This window comes from Lucilia cuprina, chromosome 2, assembly GCF_022045245.1.
Source record: "Lucilia cuprina isolate Lc7/37 chromosome 2, ASM2204524v1, whole genome shotgun sequence".
NCBI classification, from domain to species: Eukaryota; Metazoa; Arthropoda; class Insecta; order Diptera; family Calliphoridae; genus Lucilia; species Lucilia cuprina.
Genome location: NC_060950.1, coordinates 36439930 through 36460915, shown reverse-complemented (window position 1 = coordinate 36460915; position 20986 = coordinate 36439930). Strand labels below are relative to the sequence as shown.

Below are 20986 nucleotides of genomic sequence, written 5' to 3'. Positions count from 1 at the left end.
GTGTAGGGTATCATATGGTCGGCCATGGCCGACTATACTTTCCTACTTGTTTATCCATATATAAATCCGAATGTGTGTCAAAATTGTTATTTTACATACGATTCATAATTTTTGCTATCATACCAGCCTTTGTTTTTCTATATGACATAACCTATAAATGTAATTAAAGCTGTCGTTTTAATGTGTAAAAATTTATAAAATTATAAATTAGTTTATTAAAAATTCAAAAATACTTACTTTTTCATGTCCTTTATTCATTTATTTTAATTTATTTTTTTTTCGAAAAATTTTTTTTGAAAACAAAACAGCTGTTTTGTTTATGTTTGTCACACGAAAATAGAGAATAGAGAAAATAGATCGAAAAAAACTGCATATGTGTATGGAGTTACACAGAATTCGTCTGTGAGAAGAGCGTATTTCTGGTTCTTAAATATAATTAGGATATTATATATGATCTGTCAAAATTGAGTGTAGAAGATGGCGGATGGGATCGCCTAAAGGCAATATGTAATGAAACCATCACACATTGAGAAAAAATACGGGTGGGAAATTTAAAAGACGTATGGCTCTCTTTATTTTTTTAAATTAATAAAAAAACAAACAAGTCGCATTAGATCAAGGTTGTATTTTCACGTAAACACATACAAAAAAGTGAAACAGCTGTTTCCATCATGCTTTGTTTTTGTTTTACACCAATCAAAATTTTGTTATGAAGAGAACGGATGGACCAAGGCGAATTCAGAATGCCATGTATTTTGTTTTTGCTTTTTTGCAAAATTTAAGTAAGTGCCTTAAGTTAAGTAAAACTTATTTTTTTGTGAAAAATAAACAAAAAAAAGTACATATTAATGAAAATATTATATTACGAATGAATGAATGAATGAATGAATGAATGAATGAATGAATGAATGAATATTGTTTAATTTGTTAACATTTAATATATTTCAAAATTAAGCCATAACGTAGAAGTCAGTTGCCGCCAGCCGGATAAATACTTCATATGCGTTTCTTAATATTAAGTTTTCTGGAAGAGATTTTTTTTAGTTAATCACGTTATCTACACAATTTTAATATAAAATATAAAACAATATTGTGTAATATGTTAACATTTAATAGAAAAAAATATATTTTTCTTAAATAACATATTTGCATACATACCAATTATGCCATTATTTAAATAAAATGATATTTGTTTACGAAATGCTTGGTATTTTCATATTTTTTACATAAATAATTCAAAATATTAACGAAGTTTTTCTCTGTTTAACGGACATTTTTAAATAGAAAAATGTAAACAATAACAAACTTTGACAGCTAGGAAAACCAGGCGAATTAAGAAAAAAATTATCAGCTGATTGATTAACACCACCTTATATTAATTCGCCTTGGGATGGACGATCAAAAGGCAAAATATAATAAAACCATTACACATTGAGGTAAAATACGGATGAAAAATTTTACGTCGTATGGCTCTCTTCATTTTTTGAAATTATTAAAAAACAAGCATAAGATCAGGGATGTACTTCAAAAATGTGTCTTGTAGAATCTGGTGTAGGTTATCATATGTCCTGTTATAAACTGATATTTATATGTTTATAAACTTGTTAGACCGATGCCGAAACTGTAATTGATCGGGATGTAACAAATGCATTCGTATACATGAGTATAGGAATTCATAATAACTCTCACACTTTAATATATTTAGATAAATAAACAAAAAAATTGAATTTGTCTCTTGGTATTTTTATTTCATAATTAAAACAAAAGAGAATTTATATTATCACGCGCAGGTTTTATTTCGACTGTGGAAAAATACTCTTCACCACAAAAATCTATTGCTCTCTGCACACATATTGTTGAGCTTCGTAGAGTATTAAGCTTTCCCTTTTCGCTATACTTTATTATCGATGGAATAGAAGCAAGTGTACAATAGACATCCTGATGAGTATTGTGGCTGCTGTTCGTGCGTTGTGGTCGTTTGACGAATTTGGTGTGCTGCGGTAAAAATATTTGCTACTACTACCACATACTACAACTATTACTACTACTACTGCTGCTGCTGGTGCTGTTGTGGAAAAAAGTGTTGCTAGCTCATTAAAGTAATGATTTTTCTACATTATAATGAAAAAAATGAATAAAATAAAAATGAAATAAAAAATTTTGCAATAAAATGTGTTCAAAATAAATCATATAAAGTTAAAACCATAAAAAATTTACACAGATACACATGTATATTTTAAAGTCTAGTGAAAAATGAAAAATAAGCCTTTTGTAAAATAAAAAATGTGAGAAATTAAGTGAAAATTTTATTTTTCGTTTAAACGTCTTTGGAAAAAAGTGAAAAAAGAAGAAGAGGAAAAAATATTCAGTCCTTGTACTCGTTCTTTACTACAACTAAAAGCTTGTAGGAGTTCAATATTGTATAATATACATCGTACGAATGTACCAACAATATACACAGTAGCAAAATATAAAATATATATATTTTTTTAATTTTATTTTATGAAAAATTCAAAAGAAAAACCAATTAAATCAAAGGAATAAAAGAAAAAATATTCAAGTGACACGGCAACGAATCGTAGTTATAAAAGAAAAGTTAAATAGAAAAAAATTAAATATCTCTTAAAGCGTTTCAAAAAAAGTTTTTTGTATAATAAAACAACAACCGCACAATTATAAAAAGGATTATATTTAATTAAATAATATTTAATTAACCTCTTTAAATATACACAATAATTCCATACATAGTATGTATGTACGTGCTGTATTTAATTTGAAACAATGTAAATATAAGTGAAAGAGGAAATAACACCAACAACAATAACAACAAAATAATTATAAATTATTTATAAAAATTGTGATTGCGACATACAAGATAAAAGTGAAAGTTAAAATTAAAATAATTTTGAAACAAATATATATTTTTCCAAACAACAAACCCTTCATTATTTAAATAAGAAAAAAGTAAATTATGTTCTAAATGTGCAATTTGTTGTTGTGTGTACAGCATTTTATAAATGTGTGAGTGCGGCAGTAATTTTAAAAATAGAAAAGTGATATATTTTATTGTCGCTCCTAAAAATCTGCTACAAAAAATATTCATTTATATGTATATACAAACACACATACAAAATAATAACATCTAAAGCACGCACACAAAAACATACCCTCAGAAGCATACTTAAGCATACATACTCTCTTATTCTTACCGACGAAGAGCCAAAAAAGAAGAAAAAAAAAACGGGGAAGAAAGTAGAAATACACATTTCATATCGTACTACACTTATGTACATACGTATGTAGCTGGCATTGTTGTTCATACTCGTATTCGTAGCAGAGAGTAAAACAAATTGGACAACTAGTCCAATAGACGTTTTGGCAGACAGTCAAGCCTACTAACCAGCCAGCCAGGCCACCAAGTCGCATTGACTGTCATACACATGCTTACATTAAAACAAAACATTCATGCATATGTATGTATATATATGAACATTAGGGTGGCGTTTTTTGTATGTTTTTCTTTCTGTTAGATGTTTGACAGAGTACTATTGTAATACTTAGATAAGGTTAAAAAGACAGTAATATACTGTCTTGAAAAGTTCCGCCCGGGGGCATATTACCTTGGCGAGACCTCCGCCCTGGTGTTATTGCAATCCCGGGGTATAAAGAGGGCCCAATACCTCCAATCTGACCGGGATTAAAAAATTGGTGTTCTCAGTCTACTGCTTGGCTTAGTCCTTGCATAGATTGCCAAAGGTCAGACCAGATTACCGCATAATCTGGTACTACGGGTGGCCAGTTGCCCACAGGAATATGTCCTGGCTGGTCAGTTGGTTGAGGTTCCTTCGGGATCCACGTAGTGGCTGTTGGTTGAACCCAAATTCGCAGGAAGAGTATAAGTGGCGGTTAAAAGACTGATGCATGATAATAGTCAATATTTCGGGATAAGTTCGGTGCTGTTGCCGAAAATCAACAGATACCCCACAGAGGAGTGACTGTGGGACTAAGCGTTGGAAATGGGTTGGTGTCAATTGTATATGATACAGAATGAATGTAGAGGTATGCGGGCCTTACCCCACCCGTATACCTAAATGAGTGTGTCGTATATTTTTCTCTATGAATGTGTCGAATAAATGAGATGTGTGCTGGGTTGAATGATGATGGATGAAAGGTATCATATACAAGTGATACCAATTAATTTTCCTTCCTTGTGCAGATGTTTTCAGAGTATACTCTGTTCATTTCAGACTTACCACAGCGTGTCACTGTGAGTAAGAACGATGTCTACGGCTTATTGATGGATCGTGCTTCGGTCCACCGGTTACGTCTCTAGGTGCTGTTGCCGAATCAACAGAGCCATAGTAGTGTGGTTGTCTTACAAAGTGACTATTTTGGCAAGAGATTAGATAGCTCGAGTACTCCAGCAAAGTACTTGCGCATGGTACCGGTCATAGCCAATGTGCAAAAATTGCCACCTGAGTCTTCATTGAAGACAAAGGGGCGATGGTAGACCGTTCTCAAGTCTACCCTGTGGATGAAAAAGACCACCGTGAGATAAGGCCGACACGGCAGGTGCTCACGTTAAAATTCTCGACAGTCTGTCTTGAAAAGTCAAATATGAGCAGGAGGCATTAGGAAACAATGGAACACTAAATGGACTCTTATTTCACACCAAGCATATCCGGTACCATAGTTGAACCTATATTGTGGTGAATGTAGCATGAAATAGAGTTGTTATTACAACTGGCATAGTTAGGTTAGGTTGATAGGAAGATGTGTACTACATCAAATCCGATGAAATATTCTTAGGCCGTGTGGCCTAGAATATTCCAATCAGTGTTCGTGAAAAATTTTGTTTCCGGAATAATATCACTCCCAAGATACTTGGAACTAACTTCGACCAATTCTTAGCAGCGACAAAGAAAGTGCACTGTCCTCTTCACATGCTCTATTTTCTACTGAATCCGCGCATAAAATTTTGTGTAGCTGTGCCCGTAATTCTGTGTATCCCAATTAAATGGTAGGAAGCAAGGGTAATGTTTATACCCAAACTCGGAAGACCGACACTTAAGACTAAAGCGGCATGCTGATGTAAAGGAAACCGCTAGTTCAAATCACATTGAATGAAGTTGTCAACTATATTAGTGGCGGAATATATTGACATCGAAGTCGCCTGAAACTCATTAACAATCTTTAGACCAGTAGTTGATCCGCTTCCAAATAACTTGTGTAGAAGTGCTGAAAAGGTTTGGAATACGATTCAACCAAAAGGCCTGAATGTTAACTTGGCGAAGAAATATACTACCGTCTAACTTATAACAATACTAACTTCCAGGCAGAAGTGCAAGAAATTACTACTAGGGCGATATCAGGTGATAATAGAAAATCCAACTAAATACTCTCTCATTGTCGGCAACGATCGAGCGAATTTTTTTGCTCTTCGTTCGTAATTAACTTAGCGATCCCAATGCAAAAATTAAAAGGATATTGAGGATATTATGGTGGTACGTATTTTGAGTGAACACATCCGTAATGTATAACAATACAAAATTGGATGTGCGAATTCAGATTATTATCAAAATTGGATACAAATATTTTGCGAGTGGTAGTATTCTCGTCAGCACTGATTGCAAAATTCTTAGGAATTACCTTCAGAAAACTGAGTTTCTAAACTGCAGATGATAAACCTTAATTGATCACTATAAAATAAAGTCGATTATGGTTTTTCTACTGTCGATACTATGGTTTTAGACATGTATGAACAGTTTTCCAAAGGTATTTGCTATTATGTTCCAATTGACTACGTTCCTCTATTTGGTATTCGATCGGCTTTGTCCAATGCTTGATAAGATTTTGCAATATCTTTTTCATATAATGAAGAAGAATTCATATGTGTCAGTATTGTCTACTTTGAGAAGATTTTTATATTCATTATTTGAGTAAAGTCTTTCGCACCTAAAACGTATACTTTTTAATCTTGTCTTGTTTTAAGAGTTATCACAATTAAGAAGAGGATGCAACTGTTCTATTCATTCCCATCTGTAATTCTTGAAAAGTGTAAAACATAAAAACCACCCTAATACAAATACATACATTTATTTATAGTAAACAAGGAAGTAGATGAAATATGTGTGTATGAATGTGCGGATATGGAATTGTGTTGTATGTGTTTAAGTGAGTATTTAATGGTGTATTAGTTAGTTAGCGAGTGAGTGAGTAAAAAATGTTTGTGTGTGATGGCAGAGAATATGAATGAAAAGGTATAAATCGTTGCTTTCTTCATCTACTAACACCAACCAACCAGCCCCTGTTTCTATTTTTTATCCTTATACTCAACACCCACTACAACACAATACGTACAAATGTAAAAAAGCACTCTCAATCACCCGCTCATTTTGCTCTGCACGTTTGCTCGCCTGTCCATTATATTTTCTGAATTCCTTTTTCAATATTCGTTTAGCTTTTTTTCGTTTTTTATAATTTTCTTTTACAATAAAAACATCCTCATCGACAATAAGAACAACATGAAAATGGCGAAGACAAGGTGTTGTAAAATCTGTCAAAAAATAACAGTTCTGTTTCTGATTGTAATATTTGTTGTCAGAGACATTTGACGGCGTCGTAGACGTTTGCGGCTATGAAGATGTGTGCTACAACAATAAACACTATAAAAAACTTTTATAGAGCGCCATATAATACATTAGAAGCTCTATAAATACCCATACAAACCCATTTTTATCTCCTATATCTTCTTATTTCTCTTCTCTTTCTCTTCTGTTTTGTATTTTATCTTTTGTATTGTTGTTTGTTTTGAGGGCATTTTTTATCTCTTCATGTTGTCTACTTGATGAGTATACATAACAATGAACAAATGTGTTTATAAGGAAATTTTCCATGTATGTATGCTTGTATGAATGTATGTATGTGTGTGACAGTGTGTTCTTTTTGCAAAGGTGCCATTAAATATTACACACGTGTGTTTTATATGCATTTTCAAATTCTTTTTAAAACAGATTAAACAAAACACAAAACCCCCTTCAAATAAACAACAATAAAAACAACGACAATTTTTTAGCAAAATCCTAATAATTTATTTTTGCTGTTAAAGAAAAAGAAGAAAAGAAAATTAAAATAAAAAATAATAAATAAAACATATATTGGTGAAAAACGTGCTCCAGTTTTCTAGAGAACAACAATAAAATATCAAGGAAAAATAAACTCTTTTTAATTTTGTTAAGGAAAAGAATCACAAAGGAATAACACAAGAAAGAGCGACTAAAAGAAATATAAGAAAAAAACACGCCAAAGAAGTAGAAGCAAAATACTAAAAAGGTGGGTCAAGTGTAAATTTTTTGATAGATACAAAAAGTACAATCAAATACACATGATGATAAAATAAAAAAAACTCATAAGAACACATGGTACCAAAAAAAATGTAGCATGAAAATATTAAATTTCCCAACAAATGTCTAACCACACGAACTTTGTTATATCTACATCTAGAAAAATAAATACATATGTACATATTCATGCAAAACTTTCAAAATGTCCTTATTCAAATAAAAAAATCTGTTTCCTTTTTAATTATTTACAATATATTTATAAAGAACAAATAAAATTAAATACTTCTTACATATACATATGTATGTAATAAATATGTATGTATGTATTTATGTATATTAAATAATAACCAACTCATCGACACTTTTTTCATTTGCAATGAAGACCATAAAACCATAAAAATTATTTACATTGTATTGGACTGTCTACGTTGCGGAAGTCATCTAGTGGTTAGGAAATTACATTTTAGCATTTAAAGAATATATTCATATACATAAATGCTCTTTAAACTATGCTATTAATTTCCACATTTTGTAATTTACGGAGAATGAGGATATATGTATGCAATTGTTTACTTCTTGCGCGTTGTATGATTAAATATTTAAGAATTTTATAAATTAAGTATATTTTTGTACTCGGATATAAGGTTTATTTATGGAGCTACTCCGTTATGTGCCTCTAAATAATACACAAATGTATGTATGTTTGTATTTTATGTTGTAATCAAATTTCATTGAATTACAACAACATTGTGCCATTGAAAAACTATAAAAACAAAAATACAAATTATTACACTTTTCCAATTTAAATTAAATGTAGAAAAATGTATGCATTTTTTCGCAGAATACTCAAAATTACGACATACATATGTATGTATGTATGTATGTATGTATGTATGTATGTATGTATGTATGTATGTATGTATGTATGTATGTATGTATGTATGTATGTATGTATGTATGTATGTATGTATGTATGTATGTATGTATGTAGAATACTACAAATAAGCTGGGCTTTGAGTGAAAATTGTAGAATTTTGAGGCTGCTCTGGCCCACTCTGACAACGTATAGAACTATGACTCTACTATCTTTTAATAAGAACTCGATTAGGCTTCTCTCGGGTTATAGCTACTGTAAATGCTGTCCACCTTACAGTCTACTCTATTTTAGTAGAGCTCTTTTTCATTATCTGGACCGTCTAAAAGATGCGTCAATAGTAAATATGATCGGTTTTATTAGAAATACCGGATAGTTTTAACCGTATTAACCAAGTAGGCAACGATATTATGAATGGAAACCTAACCTTAATGTACGAACTCTCAACATAAGGGGATGGTAGTTCTAATGATAGCAAACAAAATTAACTAATTGAGTACTCAAAAACATTTAATTAATAAATTTGAATTTAATTTATAATCATTCAGTTAAAGATTTGCACTTAATGTTTAATTTGATGTTTTTTGGTTCAATAATATAAAATTATCAAAAAGCACCTTTTGAAGAAGCAATGTACTGCTTCATTCGTAACAATTGTTTCATTCTTTTCTTTGTTTTTTATAAACATTCAAGTACAAGAACAAAATTTACCGTATCAGTCTCAGCATACACCAAAAATCCAAATATTAGATGACATCTTCAGAGATAGTCTCGGAGTTTTGATCATATATCCGTTATTTATAGACCGATTTTGCTGCTTTGCATTCCGAACGTATGTCTGATAGAATTATTCAAGATTCAGATCTCACAGATACTAGGGGTATTCTGAAAATTTATTTTATATAATATTGAACCTTGAAACAGGAGCCCGGAGTAAATGAGAACATATTAAAGAAAACTTGTTTTCCTTCTTCAAAGGATCCTTTTTAATTTTTATAATATTGAAGCTGAAAACTTTTATCAAAAGTTTATAAATCAAATTTTCATACAAATTGGTTCCATAATCCTTTTATAAATTTATGAAGAAGGCAGGCTATAAGGATGACTGGTATGCACTTTAATTGGCTAAAAATCAGTAAAATTTGGTACTTTTTCGATTTACAACTGTGAAGGGTTTATACGATTCTACTATATATATGTATATTCATTAGGGTGTCCCCTGGAACACTTTTTAGAAGAAATGCCTGTTAAGCGATGCGTTTCAATTTTGAGCTTATTGCGAGAAAAATTATTAAAATTTTTGCTAGTACTTTTCTGGTCCGCAAAACGACTTTTATTTTATTATACAAAATTCTGAAATGGACTAAACTAAATGCCAAGCTATAAAAATATATTCTTTGTATTATTTAAAAATTACGACAATTTTGACACCCATTACAAAGTTTTTAAGACCCATTTCGAAAAAATCTGGAATATATTATTTTTCAAAATTACACTGAGGTCATGTTTTTCAATCGCTGAGGATCGATCATTCCAACAAAAAATTCTTTTTTATTTTTCTCGTGTTTAGTACATTAATACGCATTCATTGAGTTGTATTCCTACATGAAATTCTAAACAAGGTTGATTCTTGGGACACTCTAATGTACATGTGTATGTATATTTGTAATACTTATTTATTTACTACCATTTCTTTTTATGATGAAAAACGTGATTTCTTTTGAAATACAACGTTTTGTATTCGTTTGTGTGTGAGTAGGTGTGTAAACAGTTGTGTATAATCTTACATTTCTATATACATACTTATAAATATGTATATTTGTACAATTTTACATAGTGTGTATTTATAAACTTGTGTACATTTTTTAAGAAGAATTAAAAAATGAAACAGCAAATGACAAACAAACCATTTTTGTTTAAAAATAACAGAAACTTTAAGGCTTTGTATGTATTTATTTAAACAAACGATGCCAGATTATGAAATATTCTTTATGCTTGCTCTTAAATAATCTCGTTTGTAAAAAAAATGTATAAGTGAATAAAAAAAAAACAAATTATAAAATAGGTTACTGTCTTATATAATGATTTTCTGTGACAATAAAACATTTTCCGGTACAGAAAGTATTTAATTTTTTTTTATTTAATTATTACACATAAATTCATACATATTGATGTATATGTTAAATTTTGTGTTTTTTATATGAAAAATTAATGTTTTAAACATTTAAAAACTAAGTTTTTGAACATCGGACGTGAATGTTATATAACGTTATAGTTTTTTACCAACAAACATTTTCCAAGAAAAGGCACCTTGTAACCTAGATGTATTTCTAGTTACGTCCTAATATTAACGTGACATAACCTAAAAATTGTAGATTAATAAAATTTCTTTAATATTCAATACAATGATAAATATTTTTATAAAATTTTAGAAATTTCAAAAGGCAACGGTTGAAAAAGGAAAATATGTTAACCGAAATGACTTCTTCCATTTAAAAAGGGACATTTGTAGATTCAATATTAGAGAAATTTCAAAAATTATTCAAAATTTCTGCATGTTTAATTTCTTGCTATAGGTTCAATATTATAGAAAACTGAAAATAATAGAAAACTAAAATAACGAAAAAGTACCCAAAAATCCAACCATCATATTTACGCTAACTTTTATGTTTTCAATTACTTCTAATTGTAATTAAAGTTACCAATTACAATTACTTGTAATTGTAAAATAGTTATCATTAATTACAAGTTACATTAAAATTATACGAAAGAAATACAAGTAATTGTAATTTGCAAAGTTTCTGTTACAATTTCAAATAATTGTAATTGGCAAATCTTAAATTCAATTACTTCAAATGTAATTTACAATGCAATCAATACCCCTTAACCTGATTATTATATTTCTATGTAAAATATTACAAAAAAAGCATCTTTTGAAAATTGCAAAATTACCAAAATTCATGTCCACAGATATTCATTCACTCAGGACTCTAAATGTTTAATTTTTTGTTTCTAGTTTTTATATTATAGAAACTCAAAAAGTACCATTCCGAGAACGAAAAGTACCATAAAGTCTTCTACATGCCTCAAATTCATCACGTTCAATATTAAAACAAACTCAAGAAGTACCCAAAACTAGTAATTGGTACAACGGTTCCAAATTACATTATTTTTAGTATTACTAAATCTACCAATTTTTTAAACCATTCCACTATAGGTTGGTCTTACAACCACCTTTAATTATATCAATCGGTTCAAAAGCACATTACGAGTCGTTTAACTATATCCGTCCGTCCGCCTGTCTGTGTGTTAATGTAAAGCATTTGGGCACGTTATGGTACACAATTTTCAATATAAGTATTTTAATGAAATTTGGCACATACGTACATGGTATGTCTAAAAAATCGGCAAAACTTAGTTTTATACAGATTTAAATGACACTCCCGATTTTTTAATGAACAGACATGATTTAACCCTATCCCTTATACAAGCAGAAAATTACTTAAAGGTCAAAATTCACTTAAATTCTACATAAAAAGCTTTGATAAAGACGTAAATTTATTTTCTAAAATGTATATTGCTAGAGCCATATTTACCCTAACCACCATATGAGCCCTCTTTATTATTTAAAAAGAATCCGAATTTTTAAAATAGGCCATGCTCGACTATACATTTATAGTTGTTTAAATTTGATCGAATTGGCTAAAATTTAAGACTTCTTTCTCATTACGTCCAGTAAGTATACGAGATCCAAATTCATATCATGTTTTCGTTCTATATTTTATGGGACAAAATCAAAATTATCCAAACGTTTAAACATTAACCGCCTTATGCAAAAACGATTATTAAGTTAACAATGGTTGTTAAAACCTGTTTTTATATGGAAAAAGTGTGCAGTAAACCATTGTTAACTTTAATAATCGTTTTTGCATAAGGCCCTAAAAAACTAACAAGTTTTATAATTCATATTAATTATGCATATTACTCATACGCACAATTAATAATCCTAAAATTATGCTATAGTTTTATAATTATTTCAATGTCTATAAAGTATATTTTGTAACATATTCGACAAAAGGAGTCAAAACTGAAGCACTATTTGAAGTGAAATGATTGTTAAGGATTTAAATAATTTTAGTATTTAGTATTTTTGTGGCTTTTTAAGCATTTCTAGAAAGCATAGAAAGAACTTTGAATCTATATAAAAAAAGTTTACAGTACAGAAGCACGGATATAGAAAAGTGTTATTTTAATTATTTCCTAAAAATAATTGGCTAATTATTACAAATTATTATAAAATATGCACAAAATCTGGTAACATACAAATTAAAAGCTACAAAATTGGCAAACTAATTTAAAGATATTTAATGTGCGTCTCTCTCTCACTTTCCATCCCTTTCTCTCGCTATCTCGCTATGCTCTTCTCCGTTATTTACAAATAAAAACTGTGGTGAAAAGCTTTAAACAAAAAACATGGTTTTATTCTCTTTTATAAATTATGAGATATTGATGTTTTTTCTCGTCTCCGTATTGCCAATTTTTGTTCTCTACTCTTTATAATATTTTACTTGCTCCCGGAAACGGAAAATACTTTCACACATTTAATTTGTAGACATTTCGTAGTTTTTTCTTTTTGTTTATTTTTAGTTTTTCTCGTTTGATTCTTGCTAAAGGACACATGGCTGTCTATAGGTTACAAATACATACTTAAATTCACTCACATAAAAGTGTTTTTCTTTTATAATTTGAATGTTTTTGGTTTTTTTTTTTGTACAAATGTTTAATTATTTTTACTCTTTTGTATGGATAAGAGTGTTTATATTTGTATAATACTTATTAACTGTTAATAATTATTTGTAGACGAAATGTCTTTGAGAGCTAATAATCCCCCACCGACATTTATTTATTTATTGACATAAGAGACTAAATGTATGAATGAATAAATGTTTTTAAGTACATAAACATTATAAGTATATTTGTATGTATGTATATCTGTTGACATGAATACTTACTATTTGTAGAACTTCATATAAATTGAACGGATTATTGTGTTTTAAAACTTAAAGGATTTCTAATAACATATACTTATGGGGTTTCCTTATAAAAAAGGAAATGTATTAATTATTTGAGAGGATTCATTAAAGCATAAGCGGTTAATTAATAATTAGATTAATAATATTAGTAAACAAATTTTTCGAGTTTCTGTTGAAATTGTTTCATCGTTCTATATAATTTTTTATCAATAATGGTACATTCTTTCTCTGAGTACTTATGTTTTTTTTTTTAATTATAATGAAATGAAATATATGATAAAATATACAGCGTACATATACATATATACATATGTATATGTAAAAATTCTATTTCGGACGAGGCAAAATTCAATATGTAACATTATATAAAGAATCACTGCACTTTAACCCCGTATTATTAACAAATTCTAATACATGTGCCAACACATACATATATACATATACACATCCATACATGTATGTATAATGTAATTTTAAGGGATTTTCCTAATTTAAAAAAAAAAAATAAATAAATAAACTCACAAATTCAATATTAAAATTACAAAGAGTGTGTTTGCATGTGTTTATTATTATTAAGGAGAACAAGGTCATTGGGGAAAATATACACACAAACCTACAAATTCATATACTAAAACAGTTTAACATACATACATAGATGTATATATGTATGTACAAGTAGTCAATACAATATACAGTTGTCTGCGGACATTTTCCATGGTTGTTGCCCTATTGCACGCGATGAACATATAAATACACGCACACATTCATTTCTATAGAAAAATATGTATGTATCTACAAAATATATAAAATAATTTCTACAAATGTTTAATTTTTCTTTCTAAACAAAACGTGCAGTTTTATATTAAAAATTATTTGGTCACTTGTCAGGTCATGTTCATGCATTCACATATCAAAGTATCTGTCCATCATGACAAAATCATATACAGATATATTAATATTTGGTGGTATGCACATTTACATCTTGATTTTATAATAAGTGAATTTGAAAAATCTTATAATTACTCAGCAAAAACTTAGTAGTGGGTTGTACTTACATACCCACTTATTTTTTAAATGACTACTACTTACCATATGTATTACATTTAAGTACGCTAGTAATGATCTGATTTAGAAGTTTGTTAAAAATTGAGTTTTACAAAAAAAAAAAAAAAAAAATACAAAAATAATTACACTTATAAATTCTCTCATAGATGATTTTGGTACTATATAGGCTTTAGTACCGAAAGTCAAAAATAACACATCAATAGTTTATTTTGAAGTTTTTTTTAGTTCTTTTTTCTCTCCATGTAAAATATGTTTCAAAGAATATTGCAGTGTTAGTCCATAATTGAATAGGTATAAGTTAGGTTAGGTTGATAGTAGGATGTACATACATCAAATCCGAAGAAATATACCATGGCCAACATCGGGCCTGTTGTACGCTCCTATTCAAATAATGTTCACTGATGTGCCCATCATTTCTATCCTCTATGTGCCCCCGGTCAAGGACTACGTATTTAACGTACGTATTTAACTTTCTCTGTCATCGGTATCTATTACCCAAGATGCAGGGTTCAGTTTAAATAGAAATTTTTGACTTTCTTGTGAGAAGACAAATTTTCATCTTCGCCGGGTTAACATTGAAGCTTCTCTGTTGAGTCTAACTCAATGTTTTATTCAGAGTCTCCTCGGTTATTCTACACAAATAATTTGGATCTCTCCCTCTAAAAGTATTATGACATCGTTTGCATAGCATACACGTCTAAGTCCTTTCACAATTAGGGTCTTAGGAGTAAAGGTGGCAAAATGTGTAGCTTTTTCCTAATATTTATATTGTACATCTCACATCTTATCCATTTGTTCCTCAGCATGTAGTTACGGAGCACCCGGTTAACATAAAACTGGTCTGGGGTTTGTATAAGAGTATCAGTGTGCATGTGCGTGTGCACGTTATTAAAGACGCCTTCGATGTTAATGATTTTAAGTGGGAAGGACGTAAGACTTCTCGGTCGATATGACTTAAAAGTCCTATATATGTGTTGCTTAGCTAGATTTCCCTAGTCAATTGATCACTCTATTGACTACTATATGAATTAATCTATTAAGTGGTCGTTAGTCTATTGATTGTTATTTGAACAAGTTTGTGGATGATCTATTTAATGTCTTATCGACTGATTGTTTGTTCTAAAACCTGTGTCTGTTTGACCAAATTGGCGCATTTTCTATACCAAATATTGCATAATGAAAAATTAGAAGTTCATTCCTCCTATGGAATCGAAACATGAAATATAAATTACTCCAATATACTAAAAATTTGATTATGTCCGATGTAGTATGTTGACCTAATGTAAACATTTTAAGTACACACACATAAACATAAATGTACGTATATAAGTAGCAATTTTAAGAGATTAATAGATTAAACACGAATCATATAATAATAAGTGTTATTGAATTGTTTCTTAAGATGAAAATAATTTTCTACTCGAATGTGTAAATTGTTTCCTACTTATAAAGTTTATTTCTTTAGAATTTGCACGTACAATGGCAAAGGATATTTCTCTACATCAATTTTCCTCATTGTAATAATTTGCTCCCTCGTGAATATGTGTATTGTTTTAAAGTTTTTTTTTTTGTTCAAATGTTTAAGGAAAACACTTTCAAGAATCTTCACAAGTACACACTTTAAAATTGATGCATTGCATTTATCCGAAGTGTATGTATATTATACGTATGATATACATTAAGAAGAGTACAATTTTAGAGATTTATTTACAACTTAAGGAGTTTTTTGTCTAACATTTTCATATGTTCAGAAAATGTTTCCTTTAATAGACATGTATAGGTTAATATTTTTGCTAAATTTGTAAATTCTAATTGCTATGGAGATGAACCCAAAACGTTCCAATGTCAACTACATACCGCATGCATTACATACAAGTAGTATAGTAATGAAATTTTGTTTTCTCAAAAGTAATAGTAGTTGCAGGTGTATTAAGTAAAAAATTAGCGCTTAAAACATTCAATATAAAACTCAAAATCAGCAAGACTAAAAATGTATAAATTTAATATTTAATATTTTATGCCATATATCATGCTACAAGATTTTGACATGAATATCTCATAGTTTATATAACTACTTTAATAGAATTCCGTTTTATGTCCCCAAAAAACAAATTTCAAGCGACAAAGTTTGACACATTTTTTTAAAGGATTGGTCTCATGAAATCCAAAGTATTCGGTTTTATGAAACTACTGCATATTTTGCTCTTCAAGTTTTGCAAACGAAAATAAAAAAATTTTATGAAATTAAAAAATAAGATTAAATTTTGAAAAAAATAAAAATTTTAAATATACAAATATGAAATAATAGAGAAAAACATCAAAATATGCACTAAAAGAGTACAATATGCTCTAAACTCAAAAATATGCCTTAAATATGCTACAAAAGTCAAATCATGCTAAATTATGCTATAAAATATGGAAAATATGCTGCAACAAATTGATGCCAAAATTCTTAAATTGTTCTGAAACGTGTAAATGAGTACATTCGACTCACCACAAAAAATATGCATTTGCATACTTTGGTTTTCCTGGTTATGAATAACAATATTAGACTGCCTGTGTTCAAATCACTTGAACATGTTTTTTATATTTTTAATTTTATAAAATATTTCATATTATTTAAATTTATGATTCTTTATATTTAGTGCGATAGTGCATGTGTCCAATATTAAGATAAGAAAAATCAACCCTTGTCTTGTCGCACATGCCTTAATGATATTTATTTTTATCACTTGCGTGCTATACCCACGCAGTGATAAAAAGTTTCACTTGATAAGATTGAATGCACATTAAGTCGCATGAGGTCTTATCATAGTTCTAGTTAGTTTTAAGACTTTTATATTTGGTACTTAAGATTTTAATTTTCTAAATAAAATCAATGTCTTACAAACATTCAATGTCTTATAACAAAACACTCACTAGTAAAGAATTGTTTTACTTACATATAAAGTAATTCTTACAACCAGGACTCCAAATTCTTGAATAGTTTTCTTAGCAACTACCAAAGATAAATCGATGAATTTTTATACGTTATTTTTTTGCCCAGGATTCACTTATATTAAAATCATAAAAGTCGATCTAAAATTTCTAAAAGCACCCAATAATAGTCGGTAATAGATTTATCGTTAATAACTTCGTCAAATACATTGGCATCAGTACCAAATTTTAATGATATGTTTATAATATGGATTAAAATTATATTAACAACATAAATTTGTATAGGATTATAATTGGTTATAGCTCCCATATAAGGTTCAATTACAAAAATTACTTAAATGTTCATAACTAAGTTAAAAATAAAGATATAGAAATAATATTAAACATTAATATGTTTTGTATATCACTCTGCCCACTGAAGATATCCGTATAAAAATATTGGAATAATAATATTTGACTCGATTAGTCCATAATTGCGCATAGCTCCCGTATAAGGCCCACTTCCATAACCACGAAGAAACACTTATTTTATTAGTGAATAAATGAAAATTCGACATAAATATATTTTAATTACTTATAAAGAAACCATTACTTGCTTTGTTAGATGGTACAAATTTTGTAACTAAATTTTCGACAAATTCCCGTAGTCAAATTTGGCTGAAACTTGGTAGACCTAAAGATACATGTTCAAAAAACCGGAATTGAGAAGAATAAAATTAAATTTAAAATTATATACTTATAATACATATATTTACACCCTGTCTTTTTTCCTAAAAAATCATTCTAAAATATGTTTAGGATCAATCCATGTTTGGTCCATAGGTCAAATATTTTTACACCTAATACCTAACGGGTGAAACGGGTGGCCTAAATAAATAATTATATTACACCTAATCCCTAATGAGTGAAAGAGGTGGTTTAAAACATATTCAAGCTAACAGCTAACAAAAATTGCTATATAGAACACAGATAATAAAGATGCTCTAAACAATTTGATTCGAGAAAATATTCGTGAAACATTTTGGAATTGGAATGAAACTCCATTAAATAAATATATAGTTGAATTAGAAAAATGTTTCGTATCGCCTATTTCACTTATTTAGTTCATTTCAATAATCACGGTGTGTCGGACATGCGAACCACAGTATGAATAAAGTATAAACGAATATTCGATTATTCGTTTAACAATTATACATATAAATTTTATTAAATGCATTCATATTCCGGTATGAGTTTAACAAGTTATCATTTTTCAACACAAATTTTAAACATGAAAAATTCAATATTCTTGAGAAGAAAAAAATATTATAACGTTTAAGCCAAAAAAAAAAACCCTCAGTAGAAAACATCGAAATCTTTTATTCCAGTATTTTATGCACACAATTGTTTTAGTTTTTATTTATTCATCCACGATGGATGTATCCGTCATAAAAAACTAGCAGTTTGCAATATCGCCTAAAAACAAAAAGTGTTAAAAGTTATTAAATTGTGTGCATTGCTGCACTGAGAAAATGATTGTGAAACTAAGCAATTGTGCTGCAATTGTAACCTGCATATTTTATTTGTTCTAGTGTTGCTTTGATTGTTTAGATACAAACATGTGCATGTATATGGTACATTTATAACAAACATTTATATACATACATATGTATGTATGTATGTATGTATGTATGTATGTATGTATGTATGTATGTATGTATGTATGTATGTATATGTAGATTGTATGTATAGGTACATACGACATATTATGTATGATAGCTGCAAATGCTAGTGTCCCAAATTTTGTTCCACGTGTAAATTGTTTTCCACCACAAAACTAGAGCAAGGACATTCAACTTTCAAAGCAAAATTGTAATACATAACTAACTACATTCATACAATTGTACCAGAGCATAGGTAGTATACGCTCTTATGTTTGTATATATGAGGGTATTTTTATACCCTTCATTTATATTTGGAATTCTCTAAATGAAAGGACTTATTAAATCAAAAATTATAACCTTAAAAGAAGAAACTAGCAGCAATTAAGGGACGAACTCTAAAGATAAAAAATGTCAACATATCTGAATCCATAGTCTGAATCCGCAGTTAAAATATGATATCAATCAATACCCTTCTTAATCAGAATTCACTAGGAAATTTTCCCTAATATTTATGTATTTATATATGTATAAACACATTTATAAAATAGTAAAAATAATTTAACAGTTTACAAGTAATATATTAAATAGTGTTTTTTATAAAAATTTCACTGAAATGTGTTTAATGTAGTTTTACGGTGTATCCCATTATTGTTTGATTTTATCAATGTCAAAATAATTTAATAATAAACACTAACGAAAATTAATACATTCTTAACGCCCCATAATTTTATAATATTTTAAACTTATACTTTAAGTACACTTATGACCAGTGTTGCCAATATTTTTCACTGTTTGCCATTAAACCATGTGACAAAAACCGCTAAAAATTGTCATATTGAGGTTTTAGCACAATACGCGTCCAATTAAAATAATTTTATAATTTACTATTTTAAATTCTTTATAAAACTCACTGAAATTTTATTTATAGACTAGACTGTAGACTAGATTATAGACTAGACTATAGACTAGACTATAGACTAGAATATAGACTAGACTATAGACTAGACTATAGACTGGACTATAGACTAGACTATAGACTAGACTATAGACTAGACTATAGACTAGACTATAGACTAGACTATAGACTAGACTATAGACAGACTATAGACTAGACTAAAGATAGACTAGACTATAGACTAGACTATAGACTAGACTATAGACTAACTATAGACTAGACTATAGACTAGACTATAGACTAGACTATAGACTAGACTATAGACTAGACTATAGAAACTAGACTATAGACTAGACTATAGACTAGACTATAGACTAGACTATAGACTAGACTATAGACTAGACTATAAGACTAGACTATAGACTAGACTATAGACTAGACTATAGACTAGACTATAGACTAGACTATAGACTAGACTATAGACTAGACTATAGACTAGACTATAGACTAGACTATAGACTAGACTATAGACTAGACTATAGACTAGACTATAGACTAGACTATAGACTAGACTATAGACTAGACTATAGACTAGACTATAGACTAGACTATAGACTAGACTATAGACTAGACTATAGACTAGACTATAGACTAGACTATAGACTAGACTATAGACTAGACTATAGATTAGACTATAGATTAGACTATAGACTAGACTATAGACTAGACTATAGACTAGACTATAGACTAGACTATAGACAAGGCTATAGACAAGGCTATAGACTAGACTATAGACTAGACTATAGACTAGACTATAGACTAGACTATAGTATAGAATCTAGTCTATAGTCTAGTCTATAGACTATAGACAAGGCTATAGACTAGACTATAGACTAGACTATATACAAGGCTATAGACTAGACTATAAACTAGACTTTAAAGTAGACCATAGACTAGACTATAACTATTCCTCAATTTCATTACAAGTAAAAGCCTGATCACAATGTATTTATTTTAAGAATGATTTTACTTAATTTATGCACGAATGCATACTCAATATTGTCTCCTTCAACATAAATCATATGTTTTAAAATTTTATTATTTCAAATCATGAAAAACACTTATTTACAATTTTTTCTTAATTTTCCCTTGCAATAGATCAATTTTTTTTCTAGTTGGCCGAATAATGAATAGTA

At 29.0% G+C, this 20986-nt stretch overlaps 1 protein-coding gene across 2 annotated transcripts in view; it reads left to right on the top strand.

The window, feature by feature from the left end:
- The first annotated feature begins 1929 nt into the window (after positions 1-1929).
- The window catches only part of LOC111674939, a 30700-nt gene continuing 11643 nt past the window's right edge, over positions 1930-20986 (top strand). Inside the window, exons 1-2 of one of the 2 annotated variants that reach the window (XM_046956347.1) lie at positions 1930-2099; positions 7076-7332. The gene's annotated coding sequence lies outside the window, so the exon portion shown is untranslated. The remainder of the gene's footprint in view (positions 2100-7075; positions 7333-20986) is intronic. The other variant, XM_023435627.2, reaches the window with a different exon arrangement.